The sequence below is a fragment of the Monopterus albus genome, unplaced genomic scaffold (genome assembly GCF_001952655.1).
Source record: "Monopterus albus unplaced genomic scaffold, M_albus_1.0 scaffold392.1, whole genome shotgun sequence".
In the NCBI taxonomy this organism is placed as follows: Eukaryota; Metazoa; Chordata; class Actinopteri; order Synbranchiformes; family Synbranchidae; genus Monopterus; species Monopterus albus.
In genome coordinates this window covers 64,001-80,623 of record NW_018128272.1, presented here as the reverse complement: position 1 = coordinate 80,623, position 16,623 = coordinate 64,001, and the positions used below count along the sequence as shown (strand labels likewise).

At 39.5% G+C, this 16,623-nt stretch overlaps 1 long non-coding RNA gene across 1 annotated transcript in view; it reads right to left on the bottom strand.

Annotated features, from left to right (window-relative positions):
* Nucleotides 1–4,556: 4,556 nt before the first annotated feature.
* Nucleotides 4,557–16,623, bottom strand: part of LOC109951479 (uncharacterized) — a 38,071-nt gene continuing 26,004 nt past the window's right edge. Inside the window, exon 3 of the long non-coding RNA XR_002273611.1 lies at nucleotides 4,557–4,630. This is a non-coding gene — a long non-coding RNA (uncharacterized LOC109951479). The remainder of the gene's footprint in view (nucleotides 4,631–16,623) is intronic.

Here is a 16,623-nt window from a genome sequence, read left to right as displayed (position 1 = left end):
TTTCTGTAGGAGAAAAATGCCAAAATATGCCCAGGATATTAGTGTAAATGACACTGCATGGGGATAAAAAGAAAATGCAGATGTTACATAACTTCTGGTAAAGTTTGTACTTTAACTCCAGACTGCTTCAAATGGGCCATGCTGAGTTAAATTAGAAGGATAGATGTTGGTGCTTGCATGTGCACCACCAAATAATACTATGAGCTACACCAGTGGGGGTTCAAACTGTGGTTGTATTAGTACCATGCACCCCCTGTCAACCCTCTGAACCCTGGCTGTTTTTGGTTGGTGTGCACTCTTATTTTGTGCAAATGCAGTGTTCAAAGCATCTAAGAACCACACTGATGGGGCATTTTCTGCATTGTATGGATTTTTCTGATTGTTTTTCTCCTTTGCATTTAGGATGAACACGTACTAGCACTACAACTCTCATCATGGTAAATGGTCTCATATAGCACTGTTCTACACAGTGAAAAGCACTCAGAACGCTTTACAGTAGTTCCCATTCACACACACACAAACACTCACACATTCACATACTGCTGATGTCACCAAGAGCAACTCAGGGTTCAGTGACACTTCAACATGTGGACTGACAAAGTCAAGGATTGGACCACCAATCCTACGGTTAAGGGAATGACCCGCTCTACCTCCTGAGCCACAAGATGACAAAACACCATCAACAACAACAGGATGCTGCCTTAAATCTACATTTCTAAGAGTCAAGCTGCATTAGCTAGCGTTTTCTGTTTGTATAGCAATAACTAATGTACAGTTTACAAAGAAATAATTTTTGATAGTGAAGACAAAGCCTAAATTTCATCATTATGAGCCAAGATCTGTAGTTTTATGGGATTCTTTTTTTAGAGCCATGATAAAGTTCCAGTGAACATATGACAGTGTTAGTTAAAAATAAACATTAAAATAGTTCAGTTCTTTGAGTATAGACACCGACAAAGAGAAATATAAGTCATGTCATCACATCCAGTTAGCCTTGGTTCCACTAGCTTTAGTGACTCTATGCAATCTCTTATTTATTTTTCATAGGTCATTGGAAGCTAACTAAACATGCTCCTCTGGATTTTTTTCCCATAATTTATCCACCAACCACTACAACACATACCGCTGAAAGTTGAAACCTTTGTGGTTTTAATACAGTTAATTGACAATTTATTTTATTAGCATCAGAAAGACTACAGTTCCCATGATCACTTTGCAGCGCAGCAGTACACTTATTATATGTCACTAATTTATCAGACTCTTCTGGACTTCGGTGGGCCTTGTAGCATAATGTTATCTGTGTGTTTCTGATATTAGTCTCACTTCTCTCAACATTTTAAATTCTAAAATACACATAAGAAAATGTGTAATAGTTACACCCATCTCTCTACTCAGGACCTAATTTCAGTTCTCCCCCCCTCAGCTGAATGGCATCAGTTGGTGACGTTTCAGCAGCGACAGGCTCTGGCTTCTGGGAAATGGTGTTTATTAAAGCCAGGTAAAAACAAAAATATTACTTTAATGTTGATAATACATTCATTTAAAGAACTGTTCTTTCCTCACTGATCCAAATTTATCAATAGTATGGAAATTGTGCTCTTCCTAGCCCCTCCCCTCAAAGCCTCCATTCCATGCCAAGTCAGTAAAGTTAGGCAAATGAATACAAACAGTTTTGTCAGTCAAATGCATGGAAACAAATGTCTGTTTCTATCTGTGAACACACCTTTACAAGAAGAGGTTCAAAAAGCATCAATCAAACTGGGATTGCTGCAAAAGTAGCAAATCCCAGACCATCGCTTTGCTCAATCCAGCTAAGTTACACAAGACCACAGATTTCTCAGACTGCTGCCATCTGCCACTTCAGACACACTCCATCATACCCAGTGACGCTTTTTTCCTGGTGTTTAGTAAAGAGGCTTCAGTGTGTCTCATCTTAGCCTGGGCTCGTGCCCTCCACACAGAGGCCTATCAACACCATTTGGAATCAGGGATGATCGATGAGCTACTGCGTCATTGCCCAGAGAGTGCTGCATCTGAACCATCACCGTGCGTATCATGCCAAGCCCAATGACATGCTAAGACAATGTATGTATCAGTCATCAAACCAGATTTCCCCCCCCAGACAAGAAGATCTGAACCCAAGTTATAGGGTGGTATATTTTCCCCTTCCCCTGCTCTAATCCCATATGAACAATCACTGGCCGTCCCAAACCAGGCTGCATAAAAACCAAAGCCTTGTGTATTTCATCCTGAAACCAGGCCTGTCCAATTTAGCTCACTTAATCAACCCAGTAATCAGACGATTGCTCGCACACAGAGCAACATGTCCCGTTCCTTCCAGAGTTACGCCAACACTCCATTCACTCTGGTGTGTCTCTGGGAGCAGCAGAGACCAACATGTTTCTACCTCATGTCTAGGGAACCTCTGCTGTCTCAGTCCTGACCTGGCACTAGCAGAATGTGGGGAGGTAGAATGAAGAATCTGGGGTTTGTTGGGGCAGGAGCCACATGATGAGAGACATCCACACAAATGCAAACCAGATGGAAGGATAAACGGATGGATGAATAAGGAGGAGAGCCTGAGTCATCTTTTCTCTCAGTCTTCCTCTCATTCTGTTTGTTCCAGAGGGGAATCCACTGTGGCCTCTGTGTGCCTTCAAAGTGAATGCGGTATTTTTCAACAGGTAATTTCAACTGACTTGCCAAAGGTAGCCTTGTGGAGAGTTGTGCAGGATGTAAAATGAAATTTGCTTAAGCTACTCAGCAAATCTGTTGTTTACTCTTCTTATACACAACTTAATACAAATCCTGTGAGACTGCATTCATTAATAACCTTGGTACAAAAGGTGCACTGCTTTTCATGCATTCTGAATCAGCATAAATCCTGTTATTACAGGTATTGCTTGTAAAATTGAAGGAAAGAGAGTTTGTTCTTATTAAGGATTTGCCTCTGCCTTGTCATATTTTACGACAGTACTGGGTTCATTGTTGGTGCAGCTATGGTGATGAAGCACTGGTGTTTGTGATGCTGCTGTTGTGAGGCTTAGGTTGCTTTTGCACTGCTATGTTGTGATCCTTGCTGACCTGTTGTGGGTGTTAGGCCAGTTCATTATTGAGCCTGTGATTATTAAAATATGAGTTTTAACAATTTTATTGTCCCAGGCAACATTTTGACTGGCATATGGTTGCTGTGCTGTTAAGATATGATTTATGTGTTGCACTGATGTGATATTATAATAGACTAATATTAGACGATAATTGTAATACAAGGGTGAGGAAAAGTTTGATGTTGGTTGAGAGTGCCACACCCCTGCCTGAAAACATCATCCTGCAGTTTTGGATGTGCTGGTGTGCAAAACCATATCTGGAACCACTGAACTGACGTGCCCCTTGTTCTACAGTGCTCACATTAGCATATGTCAACATTTCCAGGAGAAGAAGAAAGTCTTACATCATACATCTCAGACAAATGTGGCAGCATTTACATGAACAACAACAAGACAAAACAATGAAAATAAACCCAAATCTCTGGTATGACCGGTACTTGGGGATACGCCTCATTTCAAAACAGAAATGACTGAAATGCATTTGAAACAAAAACAGATGTAACATCTTTTGTTATTGTTACTGTACACAAAAGGTTTTCAAAACTGCTGTCACATGCATGTTGGTATCAGCTGTCAAGTTATGAAGAGTGTGCCCAAAAAGAGATATTAGTAGCAATTTACTGTCCACATATAGGGCATGTACTTTACCACAAAGAAACATGACAGTTCTGATGTCATGAACCATTTGAAACCATTAGTGACTTTTGAATGTTCCATTGACCATTTTCATTTGACCTATTTCACAATGGCGTCAGATAGTAAACAGAGAGTTGCATTCTGGGATTGATAGAGGGTCTCACTGGCATAATCACAGTAATAAGATTGAGAGAGTGCCAACAAATATTGTCCAAGACAATGATGACAACATTTTATCTGGTGGCTCAAGTGCAGGGGTTTTACTGCTTTAAGTTGAGAATAAAAGAAGTGTTTAATTACAAGGTTAGTGACATCAGAGACATGATAGCGTCAGTGCATACCTTAGTGTAGCTACTGCAAGCTTAAATCAGCATTTGTTTAGAGTTCTAGGCAGTTTGTGATGAGATACTGACAATGTTAAGTTTGAAATTTAAAATTTCTTTAAGGGATCTGACATTTTATGTCATGGTAAACTGAAGATAATACTGAAAACACTATCATCTATTACCTAATGTAACCATTAAGCTGTTCTTTTGGTATGGTGGTGCATAGCCACAGTGGCTAATTGACAACTGTAATGTTAACACAGCGTATTAACAGAACTCTTGGTCTCACTGAATTTTCCCAAATGAATAAATTAAAGTTTTTCACCTGCGTGGATGTTTAGTGGTAAACTGGGAGGAATGAAGCAGAAGTGGGGTCATAGCAGCTCTTTGACTAGGGTAGCTTCCACTACACCTACAAAATCACACATGAACACACATACATACACACAGGCTATTACTCCATCATCACCTAGCTGTTGACAGTTTGACGACATCGGCAGTGGCCCATCCTGTTTTTCCCCTGGCAGCATGTTTGGTGTGTCAGGCTGAGGTGGCGTTGACCTGCAGAGTGAAAGATGAAAGCAAGGGTGAGAGGAGAGCTTCAGGACAGGACAGACACTCACACAGAGACCCATCACCACCTCGACACCACACTATTTCCAACCACTTGACCACTTGTGATTTTCCCTGTTTTCCATAAAACACACATTTTATTCTCTGATCTTGTTTAGTACTGCTGTAAACTTTCTGAGCTTTGGTTTTTTATAGTCTTTATTGGCTACAAAGATCATTCATCCAAAGCTGTACTGTCAGTTTTCTACCTCTGAAAATCTGACCTGGAAAACAATAAGTCAAAAACATAAAATCGCTGAACTTTTCATTTATATTCATGCTGTGGATTGACTGAGCCATGGGAAAGCTACACCATGACTTAAATTGTGTCTGACTGCCCAATGGGACTGTTCATCTCACCATCACTGCTGACAATCATGTCTGCTTACATGGAACATTTGAGGTTACTGAGTTGTACAGTGGACAAAAAGACAATTTCGGCATGGAAAACAATAACAGAGTGAGTTTGGCTTGATTTGCAAAAGTCAATGCAAAAATTGTGTCCACACACATTGGCATTCATGCCTCTTATGCTTTAATGATGACTGTGTGCTGAAAGGATGGCAGTACTTAACAATCTTGTTATACAACGCTGACCAGGGGGCTCCAGTCCAAACAATCCTTGATCAAGGCTTACAGCAACAGTCCAACCCTGCCCTCATTGTTTCAGACATTAGAGAGTACATGTCAATCTTGCATGTAACCAACATCTCCCAGAGACTGCTGGTGTCCTTCTATCGGTGCTCTATTGAGAGCATCCTTACATACTGTATACTGTATATGTATGTATGTTACAGCAGCAGCACAGTGGCTCAGAGGAAACACTCCAGAGGGTGAGAGGGCTGTTATTTTGTTTTTTTAGTGGTTAAGTTTTTTATATGGTCTTATTTCATATATGTTTTTTCTATTGCTGTACCAACTGGAGGTCACTCTAAATTTTGTTGTATGTGTTACAATGACAATAAAGGATCTATCTATCTAACCAGTGAATGCAGCAAACACCACTGACCATTTAGTTTTAACCTTTTATTTTCAGCTGTTCCTCCAAGACTAGCACCATAAATAACCACTATCACTCTAAAAGGTTACAAGGATGTGAGCATGTAATATGTTGTACACACTGATTAGACTTATCAAGAAGATCAGGTATTGATAAGTGACCAATCCACACTGGGCTAATTACAGTTGTGTGGTCTGCTTACTGTAGTTCATGTGCAGTGGTTAGTCAGTTTTGTTGTGAAAGCTACAGCTCTGCTAAACTAAATAATTACTTTCTGCACAGTTTTACAAAAAATAACTCCCAAAAAAAACTTCTTACAAAACCTTTTAATCTGAAACTGCATCAGATAATTACCAGTTAGTTAAGCATAAGCAAAACAGTATGGATGAAATGCATTTTATTACACATTTAAAGGGGAACCCCAGTCAAAACTTATGTGAGGAGACAGGTTCAGAAAATTAGAACTGATGTTAAATCTTTTTCATGAAGTCTTAAACCCTTTCAAACATGCACTGGAACCTTAAAATTCTCTAAACATTACCCGGAGGAACGGTATGTGAGAACACAAATGTTAGTCAGTCAACCTGGACCTGAAGTGAACTTTACCCTGCCAGCTCCCTAGTACAAAGTCCACTTAAGGTCAGAGTAAGCCAGAGTGAGCTCATGTAAGAATACAGCAGCACATAGTCTGGAGTATCCACATAGAGCTAGTTGGCATGTCAGTGACATTCTATGTGACAGAATGAAAACAGTCATTTCCAGTGAAGACACCAACAAGGCTACATGGCCATATCATGTCCTGCTTCTTGCACGCTCTACCTGGGTGTGGCCCCTGCACATAAACCAAATAAGGTATTTCCAGTAGGTGAGAACACTTCTGATACAGATGATCTCCTCTTGTATGCTACATGTTTGAAGGGGCCTGGTTCTGAGGACATATAGTCCTGAGTTCCTGTGTGTAAACAACTTTAGTAACTTTAGTTAAATCACTGTAATGACATGATCTTATAAACTTTCAGGATAAAAATAACTACATTTGCAATCATTTCCTAAAAAGATACTGGACATTCTCAAAAAATAACCCTCTCAAAGAATCTGGGTACAATGTATAACATACATTCAAGACTGTGTTGCACACCAGCAATGTAGTAAATCATTGAAAACATTATGAACATTCATCATAAGGGTATAATGGACCAAAAACAGTCAATGTCTTTTAATTTCAGTGATTCAGTTTTACTGTCTTAAAGTGTATGTCTGTTTAAGAGCCAGAAGCTGAAGAAATTCATGTACAGGACCACTTCATATGCTGTTGTTACAGTATGAGTGTAGGGGAGTAGCTGCAGGACAGCTTGGGCCCAGATTAAATCCAGAACCAGTAATACGACCAGAACAAGCAAGACAGAGCAAGGTTCAGCAACCATACAAGCTGCCTGCCAGTGCTCCAGCTCAGCCAGGGAGAGGAAGGGAGGGGGGGCAGAAGGGGTGAAGGGCTCGGACTGCCTGTTTAAGTGTGGATAATCCAAAGCCCTATGTCTGTAAATGTCAGAGCTAGGGAGCAGAATCCAAGACTGAAATCTTTGCAAGCTGTCCTGTAACAAGCAGTAAACCCAGACTGGAATGGAAATGAGATTTTTATCAAACTATAGACCAACACACTATATCCTATCCTCCGCCTCTAAAAGGTACTGGTAACTGTTCTTCTTCCTCCAATAAATAAATCCAGATCATTCTTGAAAGCTTCTGACAGAAAAAAAAAAAAGATTTTAACATTTTCTAGTCCTTCAGTCAAGGAAATAGCTATCTCATTTGGCCACCTTAAAGCCCTGAAGGAGCCATTTGGCATTCAACTTGTTATTTGTTTCCAGATTGTGACATTGTTTTAACAGTCAATCAACTCTCTACCATGAGATAACATCACTTAAAACATTACCATTTGAGCGTTTCATACAAAATGTGATGCATTTGGACAAGGCGATAAATCTAAGAGAAACATGAGATTTATTGTATGACTCAACAAATACAATAAGAACAGATGACTCATTTGCCAGGGCTGTTACTGTTGAGTTGTTTGAGTTTGTAGGTCATATGTGAAAGCTGCAATACGTTGCGGTGTACAGTGGAAATCTCTCTTCAGAGCACAGGCTTCTGGTTCTCATTATATTGGAGAGAGTATCTGTTCTCCATGCCCTGCACTGTTATAAGCTTAGCACATTTTGTGAAACCCGAGCACCAGGCTCTAACTTAAACATCTAGAAGAGCGGTTTTTTGTATTCATATAAATATATGCTGTTGATATGCAGCACAGTAAGGTATCAAGTCATACTGGACTTTCTGAGCTGCTGAGCAACAGTGAATGCGAGTAGCCGAAATACAACTCAGTCTCACAGCAAAATTAATTATAGCTGCACTGCTCCAGAATGCAAGATGTAGTACTCTCAGTAACACCTCCAGAATTCTGACATTGCAATGTTTTCTGGCAGCAAAAATGAAAGACAGTGGATGAAATTCCTTATACACGGTTAAGTTTAGGCACAACAACTACATGGTTAGGGTTAGAGAAAGTCCCTGGGTTCACTTAAAACACCATCAAATGAAAAGTTCACTGTTGCACAACATCAGACATGATCTCAGGTTCTCTGCGTGAAAGTAAGTTGTTTGTTGGATCCAGCCACCACCTTCCCAATGTTTTAACATTCTATAGTTCAAAACTGTAGGACACTAAATGTTAGCTTGTCAATCCACACTCCAGTCCAGTTGGTGGCAGTAATGAACCATGGTGTTGTTGCCAACTACCATAAACCACCAAGCAGAACATGAAATGGACACTGTGTTACAATACAAAAACATTGCCATTTCACCATTTTACAGCCATTATTGTGACATTACTATGTTTAACACTGTGGACCAACATAGCTATTCTACATTTTGGGCAACAACACAATTTGGTATTGATAACATCAGATTATTGAGTAGATCATAGCACCTGACCAGCTAACATGTGTTCTTGTATTTTCCACAAATCATTTGCTAATTACCATTTGTCAAAGTAAGCATGATGGTTAGACATAAAAAACTAAAACTAGAAATGATACTTGTGTGCCTGCAGTAACCTTTTCTGCCACTTTACAGCTAACAATTACCACGTTTGTCACCACAACATCACTGGGAAAAATAGTTTAAAAACATAAACATTACTTTTACAAGACATGGTTGTTTCATGGTTAGATCGCAAAATTAAAAAAAATGTGTAACCCAACTAATCCTCCCAATCTAAACAACCATATGGGTCATTTAATGAATAAGTTACATGCACAAACAACATATGGAGTCTTTTTTAATGGGGGAATGTTTCTAATAACTGGTATTTTATTTGTAGTTTCATATCAAATTAAGTTAAAAGTTAAACTGTAGATACTGTGCTTACTTTCTGTGTTTGCATCCCAATTATCATTATCAATTATGATTCTAAATGATCTTAAAGTATGCATCAGATGCTAAGACAACAAAGCAAAGCAGCTGTTCTAGGAACAAGACAAGTGCAAAGAAAAGAAAGAAGGACTTTTTGATCTGAGGAATCCCCAGCAAGGTTTTTCAGCCCTGCAGCCTTTTAGGAAGACCAGGGAGAGCAAACAGCATGAGGTAAAACAGGGTCAGACCAGGAGTTTACTTCTGTGTCTAATGTGTTTACTGTACAAGGATTGCACTGATTCTGAAGGGAGTCAGTTGGATGTAATAAAGTAATCAAAATGACATGATGGTTTGTAATATAAACCAGATGATAAAAAGTAGTTTGCAAAGAGGTTTTACATAAGAAAAACCACTAAAACACATGAAAACAGAGGAAGATTTGGAAGAAGTGATAGCATGACAAAAGTCTGTGAAAATGCGGTTTACATATAAAGTTGGATTAGCAAAGCTAGGTTCTTGTTCTGTTTTTTAGATGGCTCAAGTTTTCCTACTCCAAGTGCTCACACTGCTGAACAACACAGAGCCTCCTACTAAGAATTTCTGGTTTTAGGTATAAGTAAATGAGACTGTTTTGTCTCTGTTTCCACACTTTCATCCCTCTGGCAGTGTTTACGGTGTCCCTTTGCGCTGTTAGCCAATGGCAAGGCCAGGTTCTGTGGGCCTGGAGGTCGTAGTAGGCCTAGCCACTGTAGCTCCTTCACTAGAATAGTTGTATTGTCAAAAATACCTGTTCTGCCAAAGTCTAGCAGCTGTTGACAGTTTTACTTGCAGCTAATGCAGACATGTGTGTTGTTATTAGTCAGCAAAGAGGCAGATAAAGAAGCGGGTAAGGACAAAAAACACCAAGAGAGGCCACTGCATTCATATGCACCACCAGTTGAATGTTTCTCAAGAGGGGGACAAGTAAAGTACAAATGATTTGTAATTAGTTACAGTACATTCCACCACTGCTCTTTAGTGCTTCTTTAGTGTTGCGTTGCAGCATCACATACTTTAAAACAGGGTTTACATTAATACTGCTGGAATGATGGTTTTTTTGTTTTGTTTTGTTTACCACAACAGTAATTACAACACAGTTTATCAGCCTTTTATTGTTTAAAGATGTAGTACTGCACACTTACAAGATAATAAAAATAAAGGTCACATATACACAAGCAAATGAGTATACAGTAATGCAAGCATGTACACACACACACACACACACTGACACATGGTCCACCTTTATGGGTAATAGTTAAGTGGGCAGGCGTCTCCACCACCCCCAGCAGTGTCAGAGGAACGACCACAATCACCATCTCATCTCCTCAGCCAAACCTCCAGCAGCCTCATGAGAATCACAATCAGAATAACTCTTACTGGTCATGCATTAAACACACATGCAAATTGTCTCTCAATGTGCTTGCAAGTCAACAAGAAAGTAGGAAATATGTGCATTTAAAATGGGAAGAGAATAGGAGAATAAAGAGGAAACAGTTTATAAATATAGACATATACACTTTCAGATTGTTATGTGCAGTAGTTATGTTTACAACTTACTGCAACTCCCCAATGTCAGCTGGGATTGGCTCCAGAACCCTGTGATCCTTTTCAACATAAGTGGTATAGATAATTGATAGATGGAACTTATTGCACTGGAGTAGTTGTCCTGTTATACACACATGGATTATGACTATGAGAAGGTGACTATTCATGTATGTGTGACCACCTGTATGCTGTATTAAAATGGCATCAGAACATCCAGCATCTCCCTCCTCAGAGCCAAGCCCCAATCACAACAAACCAGAAACAAACTCTTAATGAGGTTGCAACATGCTGCATATTTGGATCTCACTCCTCCTAAAGATCATCAGTTAGAAAAAAAAATCTCCCAGGGGTAAAATGCTGTTACATAGACCATATGCTGCCATGCAAGTTAAATAACATTCCCAGAAAAACTGAACCCCTGGCGACCCAAACTCAGCCAGAAGATGACTAGCCAAAGTGCTGTAGCAATGTGTGTGTGAGAGAGAGAGAGAATGTGGTGGGGTTTGAGTATTGTCAGTCACTGTTGTAGTTAATGGGCCTGATCAGACACTTAGACACTGTACAGTAGCTTCCAGAAAAAAAATCCAAAACAGCACACATATACAAACATATACACACTTACAGCAAGGTTTATTATCCCGCATACAAACACACAAATCCCCCCCCAAACATCTTTCTGTCAAGAGACTTCTGCAGCTACATGTATCACTTAAGATTCTTTTGGCTCAACCTATCTAATTGTATCAGACATTTCCCCTAAACTAACATCTGCGAGAACCAGGACCTTGTCACCACCTTCAAAATAAAAACCTTTAATTCTAGTTCTGGCCTGCAATTCCACACTGAAAACATAATTCTACCTCTGACTCTTTCTTCATAAGCTCATTTATGTGAGACAAAAAAGAAGTACAAAATCAAATCCTTTGGTTCTGGGTATAAGTTCTCTGCAGTGCTTCCTCTGTAACTCTCATCCTGTGCTATGCTTCAGTTCTGGCCCTGATTTAGTGGCAAAATCAGTTTCAGAGGAATTGCTATAATTATTACTTGTGGGACTGAAGTAACGTTGCACAAGTTTGTCAAGTCCATCTTGCTTTTTGACATACAGATTTAAGCTGCTGATCAAAATGAGCTTTGAGGGAACAAAGAGCCAGAAAGTCCAAAAATGTCGTAGCTCATTAAATATGTTGCACCATCAACTTTTATTTAATGATCCTCTGTTAATCTTGCACAAAAGATAAACAGGTTTCAGTTGGTTATGAGACTCTGCCATTAAACTTTTTAACATTTAGATTTATTCTGTCATATTGACAGTAATCTGGAAAGTATTTTGAATAGCACAAACTGTATGAACGGTTCTATACAAACAAATGTTTTAATTGATTGATGAGACGGGGTCAATGTTTAATACCTCTTGTAATCACCAACAGGATTTTCCCATTAGCAGTAGAATAATGAGCTTGCTAACCTATGTTGCCCTCCCTTCAATAACTCCTTATTGAAAAAATGGGAACAAAATGTCAGGGGAAGTAAACAGCACAGAGCAGATATTAGAAAGAAGCCTGGAGTGTTACTGGGAATGATTAGTGCTAGCATTTTCCTTGCTTGTTAGTGTGCTAGCTTTTAGCTCACAGTTGTTTAGCACCATAGTACCACCTATTTCACAGGGAAGTGCAGGTGAATTGCATTTGTAAACTTTCAGATGTGTCCAGGCATTTGCTACAGTGTTATTTTGTCCTTATGAAAGATACTTACTGTAGTTACAAACTGGAAGTTGAATGCACACCACTGCACCAAAGGTTTACAGGGCTCTCATTAAACACTTAGCTTCTACTGTAAACCAGGAAACAAGAAGCCAGTACGCTGCCACTGTAAAACCACCACACTTCCTAGTATGCTCCTTTTCTTGGTTTGCTGTGATCACTGTCGAAACTCAAATTAATTTTTGATTTGTTTTCTAACAGGCAGACATACACAGTCAAAACCATGTTGTAATAATGCTAACTCTATATTTGTGGTCATTTTGATTCAGTTCAAGTTGCCAGTGATTACATGATACTTTGTCTCTTTATCTGTTACCAGTGGTCTTATATCCAAAGATGTGTGTTCCTGACATACATCTATAAGACACAACTGAAAATGTTTACACCTTGTCTGTTTTTCATAGTCACACAATTTTGTCACACTACTCAGTTACTTTAGAGAATCTGTGCTGAAAATAGAGCACATGTCAGCTAAATACATATTGAATCATTAATCTTATTGGACTTATCAGCTATAACAAATCATTTGGAGAACACTTTCTTGCAACACTTTGAGTGCATATAGTTTTAGCAAAGATTCATGGGAATTGAGCCCCCAATCCTACCAGTGTTGTGCAATACTCCTAAAAAAGATACACTTTCCATATATCAGAATTTAACTTAGCAGGATCACAACTGCTTTGGTACTGCTGATAAGGAATAAATAACTCATTAATGATGATAATAAAAACTCACAAAGCCAAGACCTTGCATTAGTAGCATTAAAGGATATTTGAGAGCAGCTAAGACTGGGCCAAGAGTATTGGGCATACTGCTGAAGATTATAATGCTCACAGCCCTCAGTAGCCCTGTTTCCAGCACGTTTCTGCACAAGATCACAGTCTGTTGGCTGAATACCTCTGCACTAAGTGCCATGGAGGGAGGGAGTCATACTCAGCCAAGTCCACAGGTCCACTGGCAGTAGAAAGGCTGGCAGTAGAAAGTCCTAGCTCCATAGCTTAAACAGCCAACGGTAGATGATTGGCCTGGCAATGCAGACTAACTCTGCCGAGCAAACACATGGCATTGCTTAGATGTTCTTAACCCTTGCTCAGGTCCTAGACTAAATCACAGCTTATAGATGCAGCAGCAAGAGATGGTGGATGGCTCAGACAGATCACCTGTAGGTCACTACAGTCCATTTCTGATAGCTTCTTTATAATGTTTGCTTGTGGTTATCTACAAGCTGAAGAAGTTGACTTTATTCAAACAGATGGTTAAAATCTCATCAGAGAAAATGAGAAAAATAAATCAGAAGTGCGCTGCCAGGTCACAGCTTTTGGTGTCAAGCTGTTCTTGAGCAAAGCACAATGTGCTCAGCTCCACTCGACTTACTTAGTGGCTCAGTGACTGTTCGAATTTCTTTAAAAGTGTGAAAGTATTAGCATTAATAAAATCACATAGTGTATATAATAAACAATCTTTAATTTAAAGCATGAAAGATTTGATAATGCTTCAATTTGTTCATTTCCAAACCACTCAGTATTAATTAGTGAAAAACCAGCTACAGATACACAACTCACTGGTTTCCTTGGACATGCTGGAGTTGTTGGTGGCACACACGTTAAAATAATCGCCATGAGCACCAATGGGCTTTTTTTGATTGAAGATGTGATCACAGCATTAACACTTGAGTGGTTGTTAAAGTGATCCTTGATTTACTGGCAAATGGATCCACAGACAGTGAAAGCAGACTAAAACTATAATAATTATTACTTCTGAATACACATCTTTATTAAAGGGATTTATAAAAAAAATAGGGCTGATAAAGATAATTTTACACAGGTGAGTCACATTACGAGTGGTATTCCAGTAAACTTTCACCCTGTTACAGAAACAGAACTGATATAAAGCACACTGCTACAGCAGTTAATGAATGTTATTTTCAGCAGTTTTGTTGTCTGTACACACAAAGCCTTCCCTTGAGAAGTGGCGCTGATATCGGCATTTCCGTTTCTCACCATCTAAAACTACAAACTCCAGCTGTCAGAAAAACTACAACACATAAGTATAATGTCACCTTGCGACTGTGAGTGTCATTAAACAGTGGCGTCAATCTTGTTCTTGGGAATGGGATTTCTCCTCGTTGAAAGTGGGAGGATGCCGCTTCATAAACAACTTTTAAGTCCTACTTTGATGTAGGAGGTTTTTTCAGTCCTAAGTTGATAATTGGTAATTACAGGCCCAGACCTCAGACCTTAATGATGGTGTTACACTGAAATCTGTGACCCATCAGATTTTGTGACCAGAGGGGTGCTGTTGCACATTTTTATCATTTGTTGTGTCGACAGTGAGTCAAAAGAAGAGTGTGTGCAGCACAGTCAAAGTTTTCACACTACTTGGCCATTCACCCATTCACACTCAAACAATCACATCACGAGGAGCAACTGGGGGTTTATTGTCTTGCTCAGGGACACTTCGACATGTTGACTGGACAAGCCAGGATTCGAACCATTAATCCTCCAGTTAGGAAACTAGCCACTCTACTTCCTGAGCAACAGCTGCCCCCCCCATGGTGGCTCTGTGATCATCACAAATGAGAACAGATGTGTGCAAAATGATTATGAGAAGAAGATAAAGAGGCAAAAACAATGATTGTGATGTTTTTAATCAGTTATTGTACAGGTACAGTAAGGTCATGTATCCTGACCGGGAATGTGACCTGTGCTTTGCTGGTTCTATGTTGATCCTGTGCTGAATACTTTCACCTAAATGAGAGAGAGAGGTTTGACTCAGCAGCAGAAAACATTTTGTTGTTGCTGACATAATTGTTTTGCAGGTACAGAGTCATCTTTTAATGACTACACATACCCAATGAGCTGTTTCTTCGAATAGTCTTTGTTTCCTTACAGTAAGTAACAAATTTCATATTCTTTACATTGACATATACCATGAACAACATGATCAAACTAAGTTAATGGTCTCTTTCTTGAAAGAACACAATAATATTCACTTCTACTCTGTACATCCATGGGTCACATAGACTGGGCAAAGAGTGGCAGTCCAGTCACACCAGTAGAAGCGGAATCAATGGGGCTACACTTGGACTAGTTTACTCCATTTACATACTTGCTCTTCTTCTGGCTTACTGTCGACACAACAAATGATTAAAAATGTACAACAGCACCCCTGCAGTCACAAAATCTGACAGGTCACAGGTTTGGATGTAACACTGGCATGTGGCCATTTTTCAACACGACATCCTGAGACACTGGCAGAGTAAGTGAGCGCCAGACAGTAGGACACTGGCAGACTAACAGGAAGGCAAACTGGACTAAAGGGATCCCTAGTGCTCACTGCTACAAAGGTGGCAAATAAGGTACAAGAAGGGGTATAAGAATAGACAAAGTTGTCCCTTGCTGCCTGTTTTGGTTTTCATTGCTGTTTATCGGATAGAGGGGATCAGGTTGCAGTACTAAGCCCCGCCAGCCGGACTTTTTGGAGCGCCTGACTCTGCCTTCTGCCAGAATTGCGTCAATAATCTGATGCAGTGGACTCCTTCCACCTCCCATCCCACTGCCTGTTTATCAGCCCTGCAAACCACACACACACACACACACACACATAATGTAGCAATGCACGAACATCAGAGAGACAGACTCATACAGTACATTAGCTTGTTCATACTGCACGCAAACACACCAGGTGGCTGTTGTTTTTACATTAACTATAGAGGGAAATGCAGTACAGTCTAAACCTTTCTTGGATTAGAGAGAAATGTTAAACTTACTCTTGCTGCTTTGCTGTAAATTAAATTGCACCAATATAGTTATTGTAAATTACAGTCAGTTGCATATGTTTGTATAACCCCCCATTTACTCTGTTCGTATTTAAATCCTATTTTTCTTCAATATATCCTATTACTTGCTGTTGCTGCAATGACTGTATTTCTCAATGGAGATTATTAAAGTTTCATCCAATCTAATCTCATCACATTAAAAGCTTCATTTTTACCCCATGTGGGACCTTATTTCACTGCCAAAGGTTTGAAAAAGGTTTTGCACTTTTTCTAACTGCCAGAATTTACAAGAAATGGTGTGGTGGGCTGAGATACTGAACAGCAAAGTTTTGTGTACCAATATACAATGTGTATTAATCCATCCAACTGTATAACATCAAGAAAAAAGCCCCCTGTAGTAGTTATGAAA